The following is a 24,469-nucleotide window of genomic DNA, read 5'->3' on the forward strand; positions in this document are numbered from 1 at the left end:
AAACAACTTTGACTCTCGAGCATGTTATCGAAAGACTAGATGCTATTGAAAAGAAAATGCTTGGGTGAGATCGCGATGGATGAAGGAATAAGGATTAGCAAAAGGCTAAGCTTGGGGATGCCCGAGGCACCCCAAGATAATATTCAAGAACTATCAGGCAACTAAGCTTGGGGATGCCCCGAGTGGCATCCCCTCTTTCTTCTAACAACCATCGGTATTTTACTTGGAGCTATATTTGTATTCATCACATATCATGAGTTTTGCTTGGAGCGTCTTGTATGATATGAGTCTTTGCTTGTTTTGCTTTTTATTTTTGCCATGACTTGTTAGAATTGCTCTCTATGCTTCACTTAAATCTTTATGAGCTATGGAATTGCTCTAGTGCTTCACGTATATCTTTTTGAGCACAGTGTGCTTTAGTAATTTTGAAGAAATGCTCTCATGCTTCACTTAGATTTACTTGAGAGTTACACTTAAATTATTTTCAGAGAAAGAAATATGATGCTCTTGTTCTTCACTTAAATTTGTATGAGCTTATCAAAAGCAACATATGAAATTAGTCCCAAAGTGATAGATATCCGAGGAAGATATAATAAAAACTTTGTCGAAGATCATTGGACACAATAAACTTGATTCCTAGTAATAGTTTTGAGATATGATGATAGTGATATGTGAGTCATGTTGATGAATAATTATGCTTTAGTAAGAATATTGGTGTTAAGGTTTGTGATTCCCTACGCAAGCACGAAAGTCAATAGTTATGCAGTGAAATTACATCCTGCTTGTGGTGCATTATTCGGTGTTAGTTATGCTTAATGCCTGCTTATGAGATTTTTTGTTTCTTGGTTGGATGCTTCTCAACCTTTTGCTAGCCTTCATTTGCACGAAGTATGATCACTACTTGTGCATCCAAAATCCTTTAAACTAGTTTTGCCACCTGAGTCCACCATACCTACCTATATGCGGTATTTCCGTGCAGTTCTAAGCAAATTTGTATCTGCCATCTCCAAATTTCAAAATAAATTTCCCTTTTGTGTGCTCGTACCGCTCATGAAACGGTAGGGGGTGGCTGATATATTTCCATGCTAGATATGTTATTCTCAAGATGAGTGTTTATTCACTTGTCATTGCACGAGAGTACGGCAAACATATTAGGGATTCCCAGTCCCGGAATGAAAAATGAATTTACTTTATGTTGTCAAATAATAAATTCCTTGGAAAGTGTTGGTATGGAAGGCACCCGTGGATACGGCTAGCCATGGAAAGTGAAAGTATGGTGGAAAAAGGAATAAACTTTATTTTTTGTTTGGGAACCGCCTATGATATATCTAGCAGGGAAAGTATTGGGAACTACTCGATCGTTCTCGTTGACAGGAAAAGCATGCCACCCAAAATGTTTTATCTCTATCTTTTTTGCTTTGAACTCTGGCACCTCTACAAATCCCTACTTCCCTCTGCGAAGGGCCTTTCTTTTACTTTATGCAATTTTTATTTTTACTTGAGTCCCCATCTGTCGGAGTAAATGGCCACGGGTAGCCTAACTGACTACCCCTGGTTCTTCAGAAAAATTATCAGGCCTTTGGGCCTCCAAGCACTCCAAGCATTGGACCACCTCCCCTGGCCGACTATCCCCGAAGCCGACTCACGGGAGGCGGCCCAGCCTCAGCAACCTCCCCCCCCCCCAGGATAACCGCGGGGTGGCCGGCTCCAGGAAGCCGGCCTCGAAGAGCGCCGACTCCAAGAAGCCGGCCGAGACCACAACCACCAAAGCTACACCCACATAACGGTGACAAGACGGGGTGTGGCCACAGTGCGGCCCACTACCCCCGAAGCCCGAGGCGGGCGTGGCTACAGGAGGCCGTACGGGACGGCCGTCTCCCGTTCGGCTCGGCACTGTAGCCATGCTAGCCTCAACGTCATCCACGACAGACTCCCGTACGGCCCACGGGCGGCGGGCCCCTTTAGCCAAAGAGAGGCGTGAAGGCGGCCCGGCCTCCCCCAGTCGGCCAAGGGCCTAGCCGGCCCCCAGAAGCCGGCTACCCCCTCCCTCGAAGCATGTGCCCCATTAAGAAGACAAGACGAGGTAAGGCTATAGTGAGAGCCCCCGAGGTGGCCCACTGTAGCCACGCTTACCTCAACGAAGCCCTCATCATCAAGGGCGAGGCTACAGTAAGCAGCCGCCGACAAGACCCTAGGCGGTGGGGCCGGCCTGTCAACCAAGAAGCCGGCAGCCGGCGGGACCCAACAGCCGGCGGAGAAGCCGGCGAGCGTAGACACTGACGGCTAGGACCAGTGCCCAGCCGGATTACCATTGTACCCTCGGGGGGTAGGCCTATATAAACCCCCCGGAGCACCCATGCAAAGGGTTGGCTTCTAAGCATAGCACACACACCATAGAGAGAGAGAGAAATGAGAGCTAGCCTTGTTCTTCTTCTCCCTTGAACCCCACAGCTCTAGAAGCGATTGTAGCTACTTTTACCGATCTAGTGATCATGCGGAGACCCCGCAGAGCAGGACTAGGGGTGTTATCTCCTCGGAGAGCCCCGAACCTGGGTAAGATCCGCCGGCGTGCATGTCTTCGCCTCATCCTGTTTCCAGGCACCGGCGACGTCTTATTGGCACCCACAATGATAAGCCACCCGTTGGCATATGTCGCTCCAACCACCTGACATTTGGCGCCCACCGTGGGGCCAGGTGCACCGTCGTCCGGAGACCTGTTCTGGACGGGAACCCTCTTCCTCCCCCGCGAGTGCAGCCAGCCTGCTGCGCCCGATGGCGTTTGCCTCGACGCGCTGCAAGGCGTCGACGACGCCTGCGCTGCGAGCTGCCTCGCCGATCTGCTCGGCGAGACTCGCATCTCCGACGAGCCTGCGTCCGACGCAGGCACGGACTACCCTGAGAGCCGCCTCGTCAGCCTCCTCGACCAGCTTCACGTCTCCAGTGAGCCTTCTGCAGATGTGGAGTCGGTCGGTTCCACCGACCCGATGCTTGTCGACTCCGACACAGCATCGCTCGACGCCTACCCCTCCGACGTGGTGGTCTTCGACGATCCCCTCCCTCGAGCTGACAGCGGCAGCAGCGCTGTCACCGAAGTGCTGGTCATCGGCCACGTCGCCAAGTTGGGCGAGAACGCCCACGACGCCCTGCAAGTGGCGATGCACGACCTCTCCGTCCCCATCCCGGCCGATGCCGACGCCGAGACCCTGGAGGCACGCCGCCTCGCCCTCATCGCGGAGGGCCAGAAGATAGCCTCCATGAGACGCCTCACCGAGGCCCACCAGCGCGAAGTTGACCGCGCCGCCTTCGGTACGCCGCCGCCTAGCGGCCCGAGCCGAGCCGGCTTCGTCCAGAAGCGCGGCGCGGCCGTCGCCAGCATGCTGGGGGCAGATCGCCCCATCTACGCCACCCCGCTCGAGAATCTGCGAGCCGCTCAGGTGGCTGCAGAAGAGCTCAATGGGCTGGGAGCCGATGAGCTCCCTTACATGACAAGACGGATTCAGCAGCTGATCGACGCGGCTGCAGAACGGCACGAAGCCGGCGCCCGTGCTGATAGTCATCCCCCGCGCCGGGAGCACGCCGCGACGTCCCGCTCGCCGACTGCGAGCGGCGCACGCCGGAAGAAAGACAAGGAGCCGGCTGCCAGCCGCAGCCGGACTCGCATCACCATCGAGCGCGATGCGGAGGGCCGCCCTCGAGCAGTACAGCACCAAGGAAATCTGCCTCCTCCCCCGCCTCGAAGAGAAAGACGCCTCACTCCGCCGCCTATCACACACCCGACTCTTGGCGACCGACTCGGCCGCCGAGAAGGAGTCGGCGAGAACGACGCCCGCCACAGGATCGACCGCCTTGCTCGATCCTTGGCGTTAGAAGAAGAATACGATGTCGGCCCGCCATGCTTTGGCCCCCGCATCCGCGACGAGCCCTTCCAAGGGTTCTCGCTCCCCAGAGACACGCCCAAGTACAACGGCTCGATGAAGCCGGAAGATTGGCTCATTGACTACTCCACGTCCGTCAGCATAGCCAACGGCAACCGGCGCGTCGCCGTGAAGTACGTTCCCCTCATGCTGCAAGGCACGGCGCGCACATGGCTCAACAGCCTCAAGCCCTACAGCATCAACAGTTGGCTGGACTTCACAGAAGTCTTCGTCCACAACTTCACCAGCACCTACAAGCGGCCTCCCAAGCCTCGCCAGCTCTCCCTCTGCGTCCAAGGGCCCAACGAGTCGACCCGCGACTACCTCACGCGGTGGGCCGAGCTCCGCAACTCCTACGAGGGGGTGCATGAGGTCCAGGCCATCGAGCACTTCACCGCCGGGTGCCGAGAGGGCACCCTCCTCAAGCACCGACTCCTCTGCGATGAGCCGGCTACCCTCGACGAGTTGCTGGTCATCGCGGACAAGTACGCCACAGCCGACTCCTCAATGAAGACCGAGCTCCGAGTAGTCGCCTCGGGGAAGGTGATTGCTCCGGCTCCTAAGACGCCGGCTGGCGACCCTAATCGGCGCCCCTACCAGAACGACCACAAGCGCAAGGCCCCCATGCCGACTTCCTCTAGTCGGCATGTGGCCACCGTTGAAGATGAGCAGCCCGAAGAGCGGCCCGCTCCCAAGAAGAAGGGTGGCAGGCCACCTTGGCAGCCAGCTTTCTCCTACGAACAGGCTCTTGATGCCCCCTGCAAATTCCACAGCGGCGCGAAGCCGTCCAACCACACAACCCGGAAATGCCATTGGCTCACCCGCATCACCAAGGGCGAGGGGATGTTGCCGCCTCCGCCTCCCGGCCCGCCGCCTCCAGCCCCCCAGCAGCCGGCGGCTCGGCCGGCAGTCGGCGCCATCCAAGACGAATTCCCCGAAGAGCACGCCGCCTACGTCGTCTTCACCAGTCAAGCCGACGACAAGCGCAGTCGACGCCGACAGCATCAAGAAGTGAATGCAGTCGCCTCTAGCACCCCCGAGTTCATGCACTGGTCTGAAAAGCCAATCAGCTGGAGCCAGGCCGATCACCCAGAGGTGATGCCTTCGCCTGGCTCCTATGCAATGGTCTTGGACGTCACCCTCGCGACGGAGAGGCGAGCTGCCCGATTCTCCCGTGTCCTGATAGATGGCGGAAGCAGTATCAACATACTGTACCGCGATACCATGGAGAAGCTGAACATCAAAGCAAAGCAGCTCATGCCGAGCCGCACCGTCTTCCATGGTATCGTCCCCGGCTTGTCTTGCTCCCCAATCGGCAAAATTAAAATGGATGTTCTCTTCGGAGACAAAGATCATTTTCGCCGAGAAGCAATCTGGTTCGAGGTAGTGGATTTGGAGAGCCCCTATCATGCTCTGCTTGGCCGACCTGCTCTGGCCAAGTTCATGGCTGTGCCCCACTACGCCTACCTGAAGATGAAGATGCCGAGCTCGAAGGGGATCATCACGGTAGTCGGCGACTACAAGAAGTCCATCGAGTGCGCCATGGCCAGCAGCCGGCTGGCCGAGTCCCTCGTGGTGGCAGAAGAGAAGAAGATGTTGGAACGGGTTGTGGCCATGGCCGGTAAGCAGCCGGCCCTGTCCCCCAACCCCAAGGATTGTGATGCGCAGGGCTCCTTCCAGCCTGCCAAAGATACAAAGAAGATACCTCTCGACCCGGAGAACCCGGAGAGGTTCGCTGTCATTGGGGCGAACTTGGACAGTAAATAGGAAGGCGAGCTCGTCGACTTCCTCCGTGAGAATCGAGACATCTTTGCATGGTCCCCAAAGGACATGCCGGGTGTCCCGAAGGATTTCGCCAAGCACAAATTACATGTCCGAGCCGACGCGAAGCCGGTCAAGCAACCCCTCCGCCGACTGTCCGAAGAGAAGCGAAGAATTGTGGGAGAAGAGATAGCCCGGCTCCTTGCCGCTGGCTTTATCATGGAAGTGTTCTTTCCAGAATGGCTTGCCAACCCAGTTCTGGGTCTGAAAAAGAATAACAAGTGGCATATGTGTATAGACTACACCAGCTTGAACAAGGCCTGCCCAAAGGATCCGTTTGCTCTGCCACGGATTGACCAAGTAATAGACTCCACAGCCGGATGCGAGCTGTTAAGTTTTTTGGATGCGTACTCAGGGTACCATCAGATCAAGTTGGACCCAGCTGACCGCCTGAAGACTGCCTTCATCACACCCTTTGGAGCTTTCTGCTACCTGACTATGACATTCGGCTTGAGGAATGCCGGTGCCACTTTTCAGCATTGCATTCAGAAATGCCTCTTGAAACAACTCGGCAGAAATGCCCACGTCTATGTAGACGACATTGTGGTGAAGACAGAGAAGCGCGGTACCTTGCTGGAAGACCTGAAAGAAACATTTGCCAACTTGCGCCGATTCCAAATCAAGCTCAACCCCGAGAAGTGCGTGTTCGGAGTGCCAGCCGGCCAGCTGCTAGGCTTCCTGGTCTCCGAACGCGGCATCGAATGCAACCCCGTCAAGATCAAGGCCATCGAGAGGATGGAGATTCCCACCAAACTGCGAGATGTGCAGAAGTTCACTGGCTGCTTAGCCTCCCTGAATCGTTTCATCAGCCAACTAGGAGAGAAGGCTCTCCCCCTGTACCGACTCATGAAGAAGTCCACTCACTTCGAGTGGATCGACCAAGCCGACCAAGCCTTCCATGAGTTGAAGAAAATGCTGACCACTCCGCCTGTCCTGGCGGCGCCGATTGAGAAGGAGCCCATGCTCCTCTACATTGCCGCGACTAGCCGAGTCGTCAGCACTGTTGTTGTGGTCCAGCGCCTGGAGGAAGGCCGAGCCCAGTTAGTCCAGAGGCCGGTGTACTATCTCAGCGAAGTGCTATCTAGCTCAAAGCAAAACTACCCACACTACCAGAAGATGTGCTATGGGGTGTACTTCGCTGCCAAGAAACTGAAGCCCTACTTCCAAGAGCACCCCATCACGGTCGTGTGCACTGCCCCGCTCGCCGAGATCATAGGCAGCCGGGATGCATCCGGCCGGGTGGCTAAATGGGCCATTGCATTGGCGCCCTACACAATCTTCTACCAACCCCGCACCGGCGACGTCTTATTGGCACCCACAATGATAAGCCACCCGTTGGCATATGTCGCTCCAACCACCCGACACCATCTTCTCTTATAAAGCACGAACTAAGGGGCACTATGATCGTACTTGAGCATTGGGTGTAGCTAATATGCGAGTGTGTTTCATGAATGGATCAATGATTGAGCATAATGGGCTAGGGATAACTTGCTTAAGTGTTGATATTTTGAAAGACATGATTGTTTGTTGATATGCTTGAGTATTAAAGTCCTCATGTCAAAACTAGACTATTACTTTGAACCATATAAAAGTCCAAATGTCAATGCTACAAAGAAAAGAATATGTGATGAACATGTTAGGCAGCATTCCACATCAAATTTTTTGTTTTTATCATTTACCTACTCGAGGTCGAGAAGGAATTAAGCTTTGGGATATTGATACGTCTCCAATGTATCTATAATTTGTTATTGTTCCATGCTGTTATATTATCATTTTTGGATGTTTTACAATCATATTATATCATTTTTTGGGACTAACCTATTGACATAGTGCCAAGTGCCAGTTGCTGTTTTCTGCTTGTTTTTTTACATCGCAGGAAATCAATACCAAACGGAGTCCAAATGCAGCGAAACTTTTTGTGGATTTTTTTGGACCAGAAGACACCTGATGGGCCGGAGAAGCACCTGGGGGTGCCCCGAGGGGGGCACAACCCACCAGGGCGCGCCTGGGCCCCCAGGCATGCCCAGGTGGGTTGTGCCCACCTCGGTGGCCTCCCGCACCGCCTCTTTGCTCTATAAATACCCCAATATTCCAGAAATCCTAGGGGAGTCGACGAAAATCAATTCCAGCCGCCGCAAGTTCCAGAACCACCAGATCCAATCTAGACACCTGCAAGCTACGTCGGTATTTCGTCAAAGAGGAAGGGATGATGCAGCACAGCAGCGGTAGGTATTTCCCTCGGTGATGAAACCAAGGTTATCGAACCAGTACAAGAACCAAGCAACACAACGTAAACAGCACCTGCACACAAATAACAAATACTCGCAACCCCACGTGTAAAAGGGGTTGTCAATCCCTTTCGGGTAACGGCGCCTAGAGATAGGCAAACGGACGTGAGACAGTTGTAAATATTAATAGATCGAACGCCAAATAAAATAAATTGCAGCAAGGTATTTTTGTATTTTTGGTTTAATAAATCTGAAAATAAAAGCAAAGGAAAATAGATCGCAAAGGCAAATATATTAAAGAAGAGACCCGGGGGCCGTAGATTTCACTAGTGTCTTCTCTCGAGAAAAATAGCAAAGGTGGGTAAACAAATTACTGTTGGGCAATTGATAGAACTTCAAATACTCATGACGATATCCAGGCAATGATCATTATATAGGCATCACGTCCAACATTAGTAGACTGACTCATGCCTGCATCTACTACTATTACTCCACACATCGGCCACTATCTAGCATGCATCTAGTGTATTAAGTTCATGGTGAAACGGAGTAATACAATAAGAACGTGACATGATGTAGACAAGATCTATTTATGTAGAAATAGATCCCATCGTTTTATCCTTAGTAGCAATGATACATACGTGTCGGTTCCCCTTCTGTCACTAGGATCAAGCACCGTAAGTTCGAACCCACTACAAAGCACTGACGGTGTCCTGGACTAGGGGGTACTCACCACGTCGTCTCCTGACCAGGTGGATCGGGCCGAGGACCCCCGTGGCAGTTCTATCATGGGCCACTTCGGACAGCCCATGCCGCATACAAGGAAGATTCCACAAGACTTGGTGATCAAGACAAGGACTCCTCTCCACCAACGTATTCGACTAGGACTCTTGTTATCCTAGGCCTCCGGTACATTATATAAGCCGAGGCCAGGCTAGTCGATAGATCATTATGACATTATTCATCATACCCTCAGGTTTTAGACCACAACATATGATCTCGAGGTAGATCAACTCTGTACTTGATACTCCATCAATATAAACAAGAGCAGGACGTAGGGTTTTATCTCCATCAAGAGGGCCCGAACCTGGGTAAAACATCGTGTCCCTCATCACCTGTTACCATTGATCCTTAGACGCACAGTTCAGGACCCCCTACCTGAGATCTGCCGGTTTTGACACCGACAATGGTGCTTTCATTGAGAGTTCCGTTGTGTGATCGGCAAAAGATCAATGGCTCACCCGCAAATCAACTACGACGTCAGCGTCTTCATTGCTGGCTCGACTGGTCACCTTGGCTTGACCGAGGACTGTGCCCTGCCTCCAATCATCATGTTCGGACGAGAGCCTTCATCAACATCAACTCCGATCTCTATCATGATCATGGAGGAATCATCCATGGAGCTCGGGGGCTCAACGTCAACATTGCCCTCGGGCGACCGTGCTATTTTTCCAAACAGCGAACTTGTATCCGCTACCACCACCTCGTCGAGCATCGCTTTGACGATTCCTTCGATGGGATTGTGCGGAATTGAGTCTACAACAACACTGTAAAATTTCGTCTCGTTCCGATGGAGCAATCTCCACCGATCTCCGATATACCGGAGCCCTATCGAATCTGGACGGGAATCTGGATGAGTTTGGAGCATGGTGTCCAGCGTCTAGCTCGGACGTCCTTTGGAAGATCCAACCGTTGATCGGCTTCAGAATTCCTATATCTACCACCTCTCAAAATTTCAGCTTGATCTGACCGTCCAAACTCCAGGAACATTCCGATTAGTGCATCACTTTCCGGATCTGTTTTCTGCGCGAATACGAATCCGACCTGAGTTCATCTTTCTTCATGAACGGGATATTGGACAACATTTTTGGAAGAATCTCTTTGTAGGGTATTGTGTTTTGTTTCCGAACACATGCTCACAAATTTTTCTCCTTTTCGGATGTACTCTTCACCGTCACGCTGGTGTCAAACCAGCCCGGTAACATTGCTCCACGTCAGCCGACCTGCGCTAGACAGATCGTCGCTTCATCGAGCCGAGCCTAACCTTATCGGATCATCGGCTTGGCAAGCCGAATAAGAGTTCGGCATCGCGAACGCTAAATCATCACCAACACCATCGCCCCACGGATTGCACGGGTCAGGCGCGCCGACATCGCTGCTCAGTCACTTCAACAATCCGGCATTGACCGCGTCACAAGTTATGACCAGCGTCGGCATGGCCGCACTATTGCTTCTTCAAGCAGATGTCCATCACACCGAACTGCTTCAACACCTCGGCTGACATGGCAGCTGCAACGTCTCCTTACCGACCCGCTCTGGCTAGACCGGGGGCTTCGCCATCTCTTCATCAACCTACTCTAGAGACTTCGGCGTCGCCAGCCGACCAGCTTCTTCACGTTAGCTGGACCGGGGGCTTTGCCTCGGCGAGCCAACCTTTGTCAACATCACCATGCCGTCGCTTCATCGCCCATCATGCAATGGGTGTGCGGATCAAGTCCCAATTTTGGGAGTATCCTTCCTTCATATTGCTACAACAGATAAACCAGGTGCTATTAATCCTAGTAATTTTTTTCCTTGCTTGGGTTTATTTTTCCTGAGGAATTATTACTCTGGTTTGTTCCATCATCTGTACACAGGTCTATCAAAGGGTGGCCGCATTAACAACGGTCTCGTGGTGGTTCGGTCAGTTTTCGTATACCGTTTGGCGAACGCCGCATCCGGAACTCGAACCAGCTTGTGAATTCAGGCTTGGCCATGCCTTCACCGCATCACGCCGACGTCGTGCATCAACATTGACTTCGGCGCTAGGCCACATCTCTTTAAATAAATTATTTTTGCAAAAAGCAATTATGCAAGGACTTTATATATATTTATATTGTTCTTTTTGGACCACACTATTTATGTGTGTAGGTGATCGACTTCGACTACATCACGCGGTCACTTCCGCAAGCCGATGTGGTCGTCCCAATCGGCATAAACCGGCTCGCGTGATCACCTTTTTGGTAGAACTGCCATACCGACATGTTCGGTTGCCTTGGGGACTTCGGCATCGTTGAGAGAACTCTACCTCATGGAGTGTTCGGCACACGGGCCATATTTCTTTTATTACTCACTTTGCATAAATTATTAATTATGCAACCTTTTTTTAATTTATTATTATTCCTATTATCTTCGGCTTGCACTATTTTCTGTGCACAGGTAAATGATCCGGGTCGGGCAGCGCTGTCACCTCGGCGTACCGACGTACCACGTCACCTCGGCTGGACCGGGGGCTTCGTCCTCACTTCATTAACCCACGCCGGGGACTTTGGCGTCACACTGTCGGCCTGCATTGGCCGTGCTATGTCGCCACTTCGGAGTGTCGAGCTCTTCGCTCCGCCACCTCGGGACCGGCTTGGGGGCTGGGACATTGCCCCGCCGCAAGCTCGGGCCACGCATCAACACCGAGCACATTAACCAGCTAAGTCGCTTTCATGCTAAAAAACTTTCAGTTTTAAATTTTGTTCGATTCGACCAAGCATTATACTTTTTTGGCAAAAAGTTGTATGTGAAAAACTTCCTTGTCAAAACTTTGTTTGTGACACACAAATACCTCGTTTACTTGGGGGCTTCCTTTATGAAGCCTTTCCTCTTGCATATGATTATACTTGTATGGCTTCGTTCCTTGTTCGTGTATTACGCCAAAATATGCACCATGTTGACTTAAGTGTTCCGCAAGCTGGGTTGCCTTGCTCCTGTGTTTACCCCTACGTTCCCGATTGTTCGGCTAGGGAGTAAAGGGAGCACCTGTGCGATTGTCACGATCGGGTCATCCGAGCTTGGACCTCAGACTCGGTGAAGCCGAAAGCTAGCGTTCTTATTGTTTTCAATCATGGTCGGCACACAACGGAACTCATGAGTACAAAAAATCTATTGCACAAGTCTCATAGTAACAATGAGCAACCGAAGAAAGGTATCGGTGGGGGTACTATTTTCTTCGAACATGCTTCTTACACTTCATCAGTAATATAGCATAAGTTCCCTAAGCGCGCTTTGTCTGTTACAGCCTTATGGCCTGATTGCCTGGTTATCGGAAACACCATCGATATTCTCGACAGGTGGATTACATAGCACTTTTCGGCCCTTTACCGAAGAGGGAGAAGCCGACGGTTGGTTAAGACGCGTTTAAAGTTCGGGTGAACACAGATATGATATAAGTACTTCGGTACATACAATCATTATACATAAAATTCTTTTACCCAAGTCACTTGGGGGCTCTTAAATTAGTATGAGCTGTTTTATAATAAGTGTTCTTCTTAGTCGTTGCAAAGTCTTTTTCTATCACTCCTTTTCTCGACGCGAGTGTGTGGTCAATAGCCAGGGAGCCTAATTTCTCTCTCAAAGCCGCTAGAGTTTAGTTTGCTAAACTGGACTAACAAGAAGTACTCTGCCTTCGGGATAGGAGGTTGAAGCCGTAGGCTGACCCGCTTTAAGTCTTGAGATAGGATGTGTCATGTTAAAGCACGACAGAAGCATAATTTTTTAAGGCCAATTTTTGGATTGGCACCGAACACTTGATCTAGTTCGGACGTCAAGTTTTTACTGAAGTTTTTTTCGTCTTCCAAGCCTATGGAACTTTTAAACTATTTGTGTTTTTCCAGCATAAGTCTTGCAGTGCAACGCCGGACACCTTTAGAGATTCGGCAAAAACATTCTCGGATATTGCTATATATGCATCGGTTTCGAATTGTGTCTTCGGTCAATAGTTGGGTTGCCCGGCTCCTGTGCTTGCCTCCTACGTTCCGCTTTGTTCGGCTAGGTGCACAAAGGGAGAACCACTACGATTGCGCTTCCAGCTAGCATGGTTAAGCGCCTCAGTGGAGAAAGCCAAAAACTGACTGTCACAATATGCGTAAACTAGTCAGCGATCCGATGACTGTATTAAACTATAAGATCGATAGAGGTCACCCCGTGTTAAATGATGGTCCGTTCATAACATTGGCTGAAGTGTTTACGGCTTGACCTCGACTGTCGCCGAACACTAACCGGGGGCTAGTAACTGGCCTCCCAACTTTAAGCTCCTATGACTAAGTGAAAGTTATAAAGCCCGCATATCTGATTACCTTGTTTCCGCTAACACAACCGCCTTCGGGCACCGAGACATCGGCTAAGGGTTGTTTTGTTATTGCGAAAACACCCTGCGTAGCATCTACAAGGGGGTGGAAGCCGACGACGGGCCACTTTCAACTGATAAACGGTCGCAATGGAGTCAAAATAAACATATCATTGGCGTTTGAATTTAATATACGAGGGCTGCCTTCCGCAATCATCATTATAAAACCATAAATATGCATCAATTTGACTTAAGATTTTGGCCAAGCTGGGTTGCCTGGCTCCTGTGCTTACCCCTACGTTCCCGATTGTTCAGCTAGGCGGTAAGGGGAGCACCTCTGTGATTGTTACTACCGGGTCATCCGAGTTAGTACCTCAGACTGGGTGAAGCCGAAGCTAGCGATCTTAAAGGATATAATTGGTCGGCAACGATGGAAGTGAAAATTTCGGTTCATTAATACCGTAGAGTTCGGGAACTTTCCCTGAACTAAATCCTCAATATTTTCCTCCCACATTGATCGGAGGTGAGGTTTCATGATCATGATCAGCATGACAACCCAAAGAAAGGAACCAATAGCGGGATTATTTTCTTTGGAAGATGTTTCATATCTCTCTGCGTATCTTTGTTTATAAAACCGTATGGCCGGATTGCCTTGTTTTCCATAAATCTTTGCCCTTATAACGGCTTTATAAAGTAGGAAAACACTCCTCAGCTACTGGCCGAAGAGGTTGAAGCCGATGGTCGGTCAAAAAAGTTTTGTACAATGCGGATCCGAGCATTAATGATGTAAAGTACTTGGATACATAGAATCATTACACATAATTTGTGATTTTACTCTGGATATCAATACTTAATTTGGCCACTCGTGCCTGCATTAAGGCTCGGGGGCTACTGGGCTTTGGGCTTATCATTTCCTAATATTAAAGGGACACATCGATCCCCTGATCTGGTGTTGCCACCCGACTAGTGGCTCGGGGGCTACTGCATTGCCTATTCAATGCAAAAAATTGAAAGTGCTTAGTGTTCGGCTTGACCGAACTATGGGCAAACGTGTCTTCTGACAACAATAGGTACCATCTGGACCTATCTGGCTTCAAGCTAATATATTACGGTGACTTCTCGAGACCCTCTCTCAAGGGCACGTCCGCCATCTCCTCTAATGTGCATCTCGGATTTTAGGCCGACACACACCTTGAGGGCTACTGGCTATATATCGCGTCAGTAAATAAATTGCAAAAATCAGAAATAAAATTCACAAACAATCAGCCCAAGCCCGAGGTGGTGCATCACCTCGGAAGCAGTCTGACATAAAGCTCGGATGCAAGTGGCTAGCTCTGTAGAGGGCATTTCCGACATTAAGCTCGGCTAAGCTCCTTCAAACTTTTTCAAGCCAAGGTGATCTATGACACCTCGGATATAGTCCGACATTGGAGCTTGGATACAGTTCGACGTTGGTGCTTTGCTGCAAAAGATACCTCGAATGCAGTCCGGCGTTGGAGCTCGGATGCAAGAGGACACCGCCGCACAGGAACAACTTCAAACCCGAGGTGTGGCGTAAAAAATAACAAGGCATTGATAAAGGCCGAGAACTTAAAGGGGCTCCTCGGATACCCGACGTGTAAACTCTCCGGATTCGCTTCGGCGATTAAGGGAGTCCTGGATTAGGGGGTCCTCGGACAGCCGGACTATATACTTTGGCCGGACTGTTGGACTATGAAGATACAAGATTGAAGACTTCGTCCCGTGTCCGGGTGGGACTCTCCTTGGCGTGGAAGGCAAGCTTGACAATTCGGATATGTAGATCTCCTCCCTTGTAACCGACTCTGTGTAACCCTAGCCCCCTCTAGTGTCTATATAAACCGGAGGGTTTAGTCCGTAGGACAACAACAATCATAATCATAGGCTAGCTTCTAGGGTTTAGCCTCTACGATCTCGTGGTAGATCAACTCTTGTAATACTCATATCATCAAGATCAATCAAGCAGGAAGTAGGGTATTACCTCCATCGAGAGGGCCTAAACCTGGGTAAACATTGTGTCCCCCGCCTCCTGTTACCATCCGCCTTAGACGCACAGTTTGGGACCCCCTACCCGAGATCCGCCGGTTTTGACACCGACATTGGTGCTTTCATTGAGAGTTCCACTGTGCCGTCATGATAAGGCTTGATGGATCGTCTTGTTGTCAAGGACAACATTACCTCTGGGGGAGACCTGGCTGTAGGCCAAACTCTCCGACTAGGCGGCTTCGTCATGACCGCCCATTCGGCCGTCGCGCCGACGATGACTTCTCGGGTTATCAAAAACAGCCTCCACGTCGGCTCGGGATTCGCTGAGCAGATGGATCCAATGGAGCTCTCTTCCTTGAACGAGCTCTTGGATCGCATCGCCGCCCTGGGAGTCGCTACGGACTATGATCGGATCGGGCTTAAACCCGACCAAAGGGAGATTAACTCTCCGCCGGTCACCCATCAGATAGCGGTGGTGGAGGAGCAATGTAGTGATTCTTCCTCTATTTTGAGGACAAACTATGTCCGGATTCCCGAGCTCTCCGAGCCGGATACCCGTCTACGGGAGTACATGGCCCAAGCTTCGAACCTAGAATCAGACAGCGGGCCAGAACTATTGGGCAACATCCCGGAGCCCGAACTGCCAAGCTCGGAAACTCCTCCGCCCCTGGGTCTCAGATCGGGTCAGGGTTTGGACCTAAATCTACCCACCCACCCAGACATAAGCGATCTTTCCCACATTAGACAAGAGCCCCAAGAGACAGTTCATCACTATTGGGCCAGATTCCTCCTTGTAATGAGCAAGGTCAAGGACTGTCGCGAGGAAGATGCAATTTCATTCTTTTGCAAAAATTGCACGGACAAGGGAATCCTCAACGCCATAAGTCGCCGTTACATAGCACACTTCGCTGACTTGGCGGCCATAGTACAGAAGTACTGTGCGATGGAAAGCGCCTGGAAAACCCAAACAAAATTCTGGGATCCTTTGGCTCTCACTAGACCTCCCGTCCGAACTAAAAGGGTGTACTCTCGTAAGTCACCCGATCCAATTACAAAGAAACCAAAGCCCGCTACAGGGTGTGGAACTATATTGGAGGGACGGCTCAGTGGGCCATGCAAAATTCATAGTACACCGGATACCATGTCAACACACAGCCTTAGAGCATGTTGGATACTCCGGCAGGTGGCCAAGAGCGGTGAGGATCTCCTCATCAACAATACCACAGAGCACCATCCCGTGGAAAATAACAATACAGTATTGACAGTCTTCGAGACCTTTGCCTCAAACAATAGGCGCAAGCGAGCACTCCACAGCCTTGCCGAAGTCTGCCATGTTGCAGCAATAAATCCATGGAACGACACGGCTATAACCTTCAATGCCAGTGACGAACCTCAATTCCGAACAGCCCGAGCACCATCCGCTTTGGTCCTTAGTCCAATTGTGGACGGCTTCCGGCTTACTAAAGTGCTCATGGATGGTGGCAGCGGATTAAACCTCATCTACGAGGTGACTCTTAACAAAATGGAAATAGACAAAAGCCGCATTGAGCAAAGCAGCACGACCTTCAGAGGAATCATCCCTAGTCGGGAGGCACGATGTGCAGGGAAAATCACACTAGATGTGGTATTCGGCACGCCGGAGAATTATAGGTCCGAAGAAGTCACATTCCAAGTGGCCCTGTTCAGTAGCGGATACCACGCCCTTTTAGGGCGGGAGGCATTCACGATCTTCCAAGCTATACCCCCATTACGGGTACATGAAGCTCAAAATGCCCGGGCCCAATGGAATCATCACTCTAGCTAGTGATCCGGACATAGCACTCCGCGCCGAAAATAAAACCGCCGCACTGGCTCTCGAGGCGTTATCTGAAGCCCTTGCGGCCAAAGAACTAACTGCGCTGCGCTCCACAGTGGACAGGGATGACGTGATACTCGACAAAAGGCCCAAGTCCACCTCTTTTAAACCAGCGGATGAAATAGTCAAATTCCAAGTCCACCCAACGGACCCTACAAAAACAGCATCCATCGGGGCACAGCTGAACCCCACAACAGACGCCGCACTGCGGGAGTTCTTGCGCGAGAATTGGGACATCTTCGCCTGGCATCCTTCAGACATGCCAGGAATCCCACGCAGGCTGGCCGAGCATAGCCTAAACATTCTAAAGGGATACAAGTCGGTCAAGCAGACTCTTCGGCGTTTCTCAGAGCCTAAGCGACAAGCCATGGGAGAGGAGCTAGCTAAGTTACTCGAGGCCGGATTCAGTAGAGAAATAAAACATCCGGACTGGCTAGCAAACCTGGTAATGGTACCAAAGAAGGACAAATCCTAGCGCCTATGTGTCGATTTCAAGGACCTTGACAAGGCTTGCCCCAAGGATCCCTTCCCCCTCCCCCGCATCGATCAAATTATCGACGCTACCGTAGGACACGACTCATTGTGTTTCCTCGACGCATACTCCGGATACCATCAAATTAAGATGGCGGAGTCCGATCAAGCCGCAACGGCATTTATCACTCCATACGGCCCCTTCTGTTTTAACACCATGCCTTTCGGGCTCAAAAACGCCGGTGCAACCTATCAACGCATGATTCAGACATGCCTGGAAACACAAATCGGCAAAACAGTGGAGGCATACATAGATGATGTGGTCATTAAAACCAGACACGTCGAGTCCTTAATAGACGACTTGAGGCTCACGTTCGACAATCTCCGAACATATGACATCAAGCTCAATCCGGAAAAATGCGTTTTCGGCGTGGCCGCCAGAAAGCTCTTGGGCTTCATCGTCTCCAATAGAGGAATTGAAGCAAATCCAGCTAAAATCCGAGCTCTGTCACAGTTGGCTATCCCAACAGACCTCAAGCAAATCCAGAAATTAACTGGATGCGTGGCTGCCTTAAGCCGCTTTATCTCCCAATTAGGAGAAAAGGCACTACCTCTTTATCGCCTTCTTCGACGCACCGAACACTTCGAGTGGACGGATGCAGCCACGGCTGGATTGGAAGAAATGAAGGCCATCTTGGCCAGCAACCCAATCTTGGCCATGCCAAATATCGGCGAACCAATGATGTTATATATAGCGGCAACACACCAAGTTGTAAGCGCAGTGCTCGTCGTCGAACAAGAGACGGACGGACATAAGTTCCCGCTTCAAAAGCCGGTATACTACGTGTCCACTGTCCTCACTCCATGCAAATCACGGTACCCACATTATCAAAAGATAGCATACGCGGTCTTCATGGCATCCCGAAAACTACGACACTACTTTCAAGAGTGTTCAATTACGGTGGCCTCTGAAGTACCACTCAACGACATAATAAATAACCGCGATGCCACGGGCCGGATTGCTAAATGGGCTATTGAGCTCCTCCTGTTCGACATAACATACAAACCACGGCGAGCCATTAAGTCACAAGTACTGGCTGATTTCGTCGCCGAATGGACAGAATCCGAACTCCCTAAAGAGTACGGCGCGTACTCCAATTGGATCATGCACTTTGACGGCTCTAAAATGCTGGCTGATCTGGGGGCAGGCGTCGTCCTAACATTTCCCACCGGAGATACAGTCCAATACATACTCCAAATATTATACACAGACTCCAACAACGCAGCAGAATATGAGGCCCTGTTACATGGTCTCCGGATGGCAGTCTCCATGGGAATTCAACGCCTAGAGGTGCGTGGGGATTCGAACCTCGCAATATCTCAAATAAATGGAGACTTCGATGCCAAGGATCCGAAAATGGCGGCTTACCGCAACGCCGTCCTCAAAATGTCAGCTCGGTTCGAGGGGCTCGAATTCCATCATGTGGTCCGAGAAAACAATCAAGCGACGGATATCCTCGCCCGCATCGGCGCTAAGCGCGACCCTGTCCCACCTAATATCTTCTTGGAAAGGCTGTTTAAGCCATCCATGGTATGGCAAGGAGAGACTGGCAACAACAGTCCGGACCCGGCCACAACACCAGATACCGAACACTCTGACGTAATCGGAGGCTCTGCCACCGAAATAACGCCTTCGGCCCACGTGATTATGGCTGTCATCGCCCCGTGGACAGAACCCTTCTTAGCCTACCTAACTAGGCAAGAACTCCCTGAGGACCCAAACGAGGCATGTTGCATTGTGTGGCGGTCTAAAGCCTACAAGGTCCACGAGGGAGAGCTTTATAAGAACAGCGCTACCGGAGTACTCCAAAGGTGCATCTCCGAAGAGGAAGGACGGCAACTTTTGGCAGAAATACATGCTGGACTTGGCGGCCACCACGCCGTAGCTCGGGCCCTTGTAAGCAAGGCCTTTCGTACAGGTTTTTACTGGCCAACGGCCCGAGCAGACGCACAGGACCTCGTTCAACATTGCGTCGGCTGCCAACTTTTTGCAAACCAAAGCCATATGCCACCTACCGCTCTCCAAACAATCCCCATTACTTGGCCCTTTGCGGTCTGGGGGCTTGATATGGTTGGACCCCTTAAAGGAGGAAGCCATAAGAAAAAATACCTATTGGTCATGGTGGATAAATTCACCAAATGGATAGAAGCCAAACCAGTTAAAACGGCCGAGTCCGGACCAGTGATAGACTTCATATCCGGGGTTGTACACCGTTACGGTGTCCCCCACAGCATCATCACCGATAATGGCTCGAACTTTACACTCGACGAGGTAAAAACTTGGTGCAGCAACATGGGCATTAAGCTCGATTATGCCTCTGTCTATCACCCTCAAACTAACGGTCAAGTCGAGCGAGCAAATGGTCTTATCATGAGCGGCATTAAACCTAGATTAGTGCGATCCTTGAAGGAATCAGATACGCACTGGGTCGAGGAGCTCGACTCTGTACTATGGGGGCTGCGGACCACGCCGAATCGCACTACCGGATACACACCATTTTTTATGGTGTACGGCGCAGAGGCAGTACTGCCCTGCGACATCATTCATGACTCACCTCGAGTGCGCATGTACGAAGAGAAAGAAGCCGAGCTTGATCGGCAGGACAGTTTGGACACCCTGGAGGAGGAGCGTGACGTGGCAAAAGCCAGCTCCGCATTCTATCAGCAACGGGCTCGATGGTATCTAAGCAGAGAAGTACAGGCCAAAACTTATAACGTTGGCGAACTCGTTCTATGCCTACCAGAGAAGAAAAAGGACAAGCTCAAACCCAAATGGGAAGGTCCCTTCATTATTGACAAAGTTCTGACCGGTGGAGCGTACCGTCTGCGGGATGCATCGGACAATCGACTCGATCCAAACCCATGGAACGCGGCCAGACTCCGAAGGTTTTACGCCTAGTGTCGAACTCTCTGTTCGTCTCCTTACCTCCGACAATTTTATATATATATATATATATATATATATATATATATATATATATATATATATATATATCCGTCATCTGTCTTTTCTTTCTTTCTTTTCTCCCTTTTTCTTCACGGCCTTAAAAGGTTAAAATGTGTCTTGACTACACAATCTTCACTTGCCAGGCGTGCTCATTATACCTGGGGGCTTCTTATACAGAAGTTTAATATAACTATGTTCCGGGCTCTATGCCCCCCGCACATGTGTTACTGTTCCACATGTACCTTTTCTTCGCCATTATATGCATCGATATGACTTAAGTTTTGGCCAAGCTGGGTTGCCTGGCTCTTGTGTTTATGCCCTACGTTCCCGTTAATTCAGCTAGGGCATAAGGGGAGCACCTCTGCGATTGTTACTGTTGGGTCAGCCGGATGTGTACCTCGGACTGGGTGAAGCCGAAAGCTAGCGTTCTTAAGGGAATATTCGGTCGGTGAACAAAAGATGACTTTTACTTATTGTAATACATGCCCCCATATGTTTATATCCTGCGTCTCTTTTCGCAGTTCGGACATGCACATTAATGCATGTGTACCTAGGGAAAGGAACCCTTAACGGAACTATTCTCCCTGGAAGATGTTTCTTACTATCCATGTAATATAACATAGCTAGTTGGGTACTTGTCTGTTCAAGCACTTATGACCCCTAAGCCTGGTTTCCACGCGTACCCCGGTTTTTACATAACTGAGCGGGTATTCGGATACACTCCGGACTGTCGGGTCCGGAGGTCGAAGCGAAAAGGTCCGCCATGACAAATGATTTACAATCCGGCTAGGGACAATATATGTCACTTGAAGTACACAGTCACTTAGACTGACTAAATTCTTCTTCTATACCATCCAACAGGCTGTCTAGCCTACAATCCTGGTCATACACCAAACTGACAGGGATCTCTTTCCCATCAGACCCCATAGGTCCGACCTCGGCCATGTGGTTCGGGTCAGCCTTGGTATATCGAGTCTTCACCATGGCCCAGGCTTCCCTTGCACCTTGTCGGTAGGCAGATATCTTCCATAACCGGAAGCACCGTCGCGCTCCCTTGAGCATCTCTACGAGCTCTCCCATGCCTCCTGGCAGGGAGGCGAATGGACACAAGGCTTGGGCAATGCCCTGCATCACCTGTCGAACTTGTTCGTGCAGTTGTGAGAGCTCTGGCAGAAGATCACCCGCAGACCCGGGCATCTCCTCTACGGGACGACCCGTCAGCATACCTACAGATATAACTCCCATAGCCGGCTTCTTCACCAAACTCTATAAAAGTTTGTTCAAGCACTTACTAAAAATGTCACATAGAAGCCCCTTATTCTCCTTTACGGAGTCAGCAAGCTGGGCCCGAACATCTTACAGTTCAACACGCAGCCGGGTATTGGCATCATGGAGATCGTTTTTCTCCCGCCTAACCTGCGTAAGCACGCACTCGCCAGCCTTTAGCTGTCGTTGAGCATGTTGCTCATCCCCTCGCACGACCTCCGGATTCACTCCGGGATCATCTGCAGAATCTATTCTTAGATTTGCATGCATGCCGCATACTAACCGGTACATGTCATTCTTTTTTATAGAAACAAGTGTTACCAGATGGGGCCTTCTCGGACTCCTTCATTGCGGCAACTGCGGCCCGTAGCTGGGCTTTGCACTCCTCCAGCTCTTGAGACAACTGGGTATTCTTCTCCGTAAGAACCTATGCAAATAATGATCCTTAAATCAGTTGTGTCAACTGTTTCAAGTCTCAGGGGCTACCGATACACATAATTATCAGATTTTCTTACCCGTATATCCTTTACATACTGGTCTGTGGCTCTGGCAAGACCATTTTGAGCAGCTCGGATGTACGCATCTCCTGAGTTGAAGGCATCGAACGCCTCTTCAGAGAAACAAGGGTCGCGGAGTACGGCCCGGCGACGCCTGTGATTCATGGCACTCTCCACTCCGGAATTCGTAGCAGACAGCCTATTTGCATCCTCCGTAGGAGAAACATCCGGCGTTGTCCCCACGTTAGCATCTGCCTCTAAGTCCGGCTCTGGAACCCGGCTGGTGGAGGCGTGGCCGGCAGGCTCTCCGGATACGGTCCGGCGAGCGTTTTTCCTGCCAGGAACCATGGACGTCATTATATTTTCAAGACGACAACCATGGAGTAGGGTTCTTTTTCATACCTCTGCGACGACGTCTCAGTCTTGACCGCCTTCCTTTTAAGCCTGCCCGGTTTTGGTGCCCCTTGTTGGTGAGTCACTGCGGGTTCGGCATGGCGTCCCGAGGGCCTTCCCTGTAAGACGCCAAATGTGTGTGGTAGGTGAAGTGCAAAAAAAGGGATCCTTCTCAAAAGTTGGGACTCCGGTTTTACTTACATGCGATGCAGGGAGCAGTCCAGGATAATCGGCTATGATGGCCACCAAGGCACCGTCACAGCTTAACTGATAGAACGTCCTATCGATGAGCTCCACAAATGTGTCCGGATCTTCTTTGAGTCCGGGGTCGAGGGCCTGGTCAGGGTCCTCTGGTTGTGGAGACGGGCTGTGGACCTCCCTCACAGCTTTTCGCAGTTCCTGCTATGAAATAGCAAGGTAAATACTTATGACAAAGAATGCGGGGAGGTCTGGAGTAAAAAGTAGCAGCTCACCCAGTTTGGGGGGTTGTACATGGAGAATCCATCCCGTGGCTTAATGCGGATGAACTCCTCTTCCTCTCCTTTATATAAATCGGATAGTATTTTCGCTAGAGCAGCGACGGAGCCCGAACCTTTACGACCGCAGCGGGTGGCATCGTCTTCTCCATTGAAGTGCCACATGGGTTGTCCCCGATATTGAAGTGGCTGCACCCCCCCCCCATTATACATATTGACATGACCTCGATTATTGTCAATCCTGATTTGGCCAGCGTTTTTATCCGGCCCATTAGGTAAAGGACCTCTCTATTATGTTCCTCCTGCGGCGTTTCTTCAAAGAGGCATTATTAAACTCAGGAAGGCCCATCCGAATAGGGTCCGGAAGGGGGATGTCCTCCATATAAAACCACTCCGAAGGCCAGTCTTCGGATGTCTTCTTCGGAGTACCGGACAGGTATCCGGTCCCGGCGATGCGCCATATCTCGGCTCCGCCCACTTGATATATTGACCCCTCCTGTGTATGGGGTACGAGGCAGAATAGCCTCTTCCATAGCTCGAAATGAGCTTCACAGCCCAAAAACAGCTCACAAAGGGTAGCCAGCGATGTGTAATATTGAGGCGGGAGTGAAGTTATGCAGCTGGAGGCCGTAGAACTCCAGGAGCCCGCGGAGGAACGGATGGATTGGAAATCCAAGTCCCCTCAATAAGTAAGGGACAAGGCATACCCACTCCCCCATGGATGGGTTGGGAAAGCTCTCCGCTTGCTCCCCGCCATTGTAAGTGGCAAGTCCGGCTCAGACGGGGACCATATACGCAGGAGGGAGAAACCCCTGGGTCTGTAACTCTACTAATTGGCTGTGAGGGACGGAACACTTCTTCCAATTGCCTGGCTTAGGGCTACGGGAGTGAGAGGAGGAGCTGCGATGGCCGGCCATGATGGGATGGACTTTTCCGGGCGCGCTCCGATGGATACTCGCTGTGGGAGGATGATGTGATCTGGATCTGAGGATCCCCGGCCCTTTAAATAGACGATTTACTCACATGGTTAGGGTGGCAAGTGTAAAAATGCCCCAACTTCTCACATTCGCTCGACACGTGGAGGATAGCCATTATTAGGCGCAGAAGCCAAGGAGTGCAACATTCGTGGGAAGCCGGACACTACTCGACAGGTACTCAGAATTTGGAGAAGAACCCGCCTTGCAATGTCGAAGACAATTTGCGCGCCGGACTCATCGTCATTGAAGCCTGGTTCAGGGGCTACTGAGGGAGTCCTGGATTAGGGGGTCCTCGGACAGCCGGACTATATACTTTGGCAAGACTATTGGACTATGAAGATACAAGATTGAAGACTTCGTCCCGTGTCCGGGTGGGACTCTCCTTGGCGTGGAAGGCAAGCTTGGCAATTCGGATATGTAGATCTCCTCCCTTGTAACCGACTCTGTGTAACCCTAGCCCCCTCCGAT

Source organism: Triticum aestivum, chromosome 1D (assembly GCF_018294505.1).
Source record: "Triticum aestivum cultivar Chinese Spring chromosome 1D, IWGSC CS RefSeq v2.1, whole genome shotgun sequence".
Classification (NCBI taxonomy): Eukaryota; Viridiplantae; Streptophyta; class Magnoliopsida; order Poales; family Poaceae; genus Triticum; species Triticum aestivum.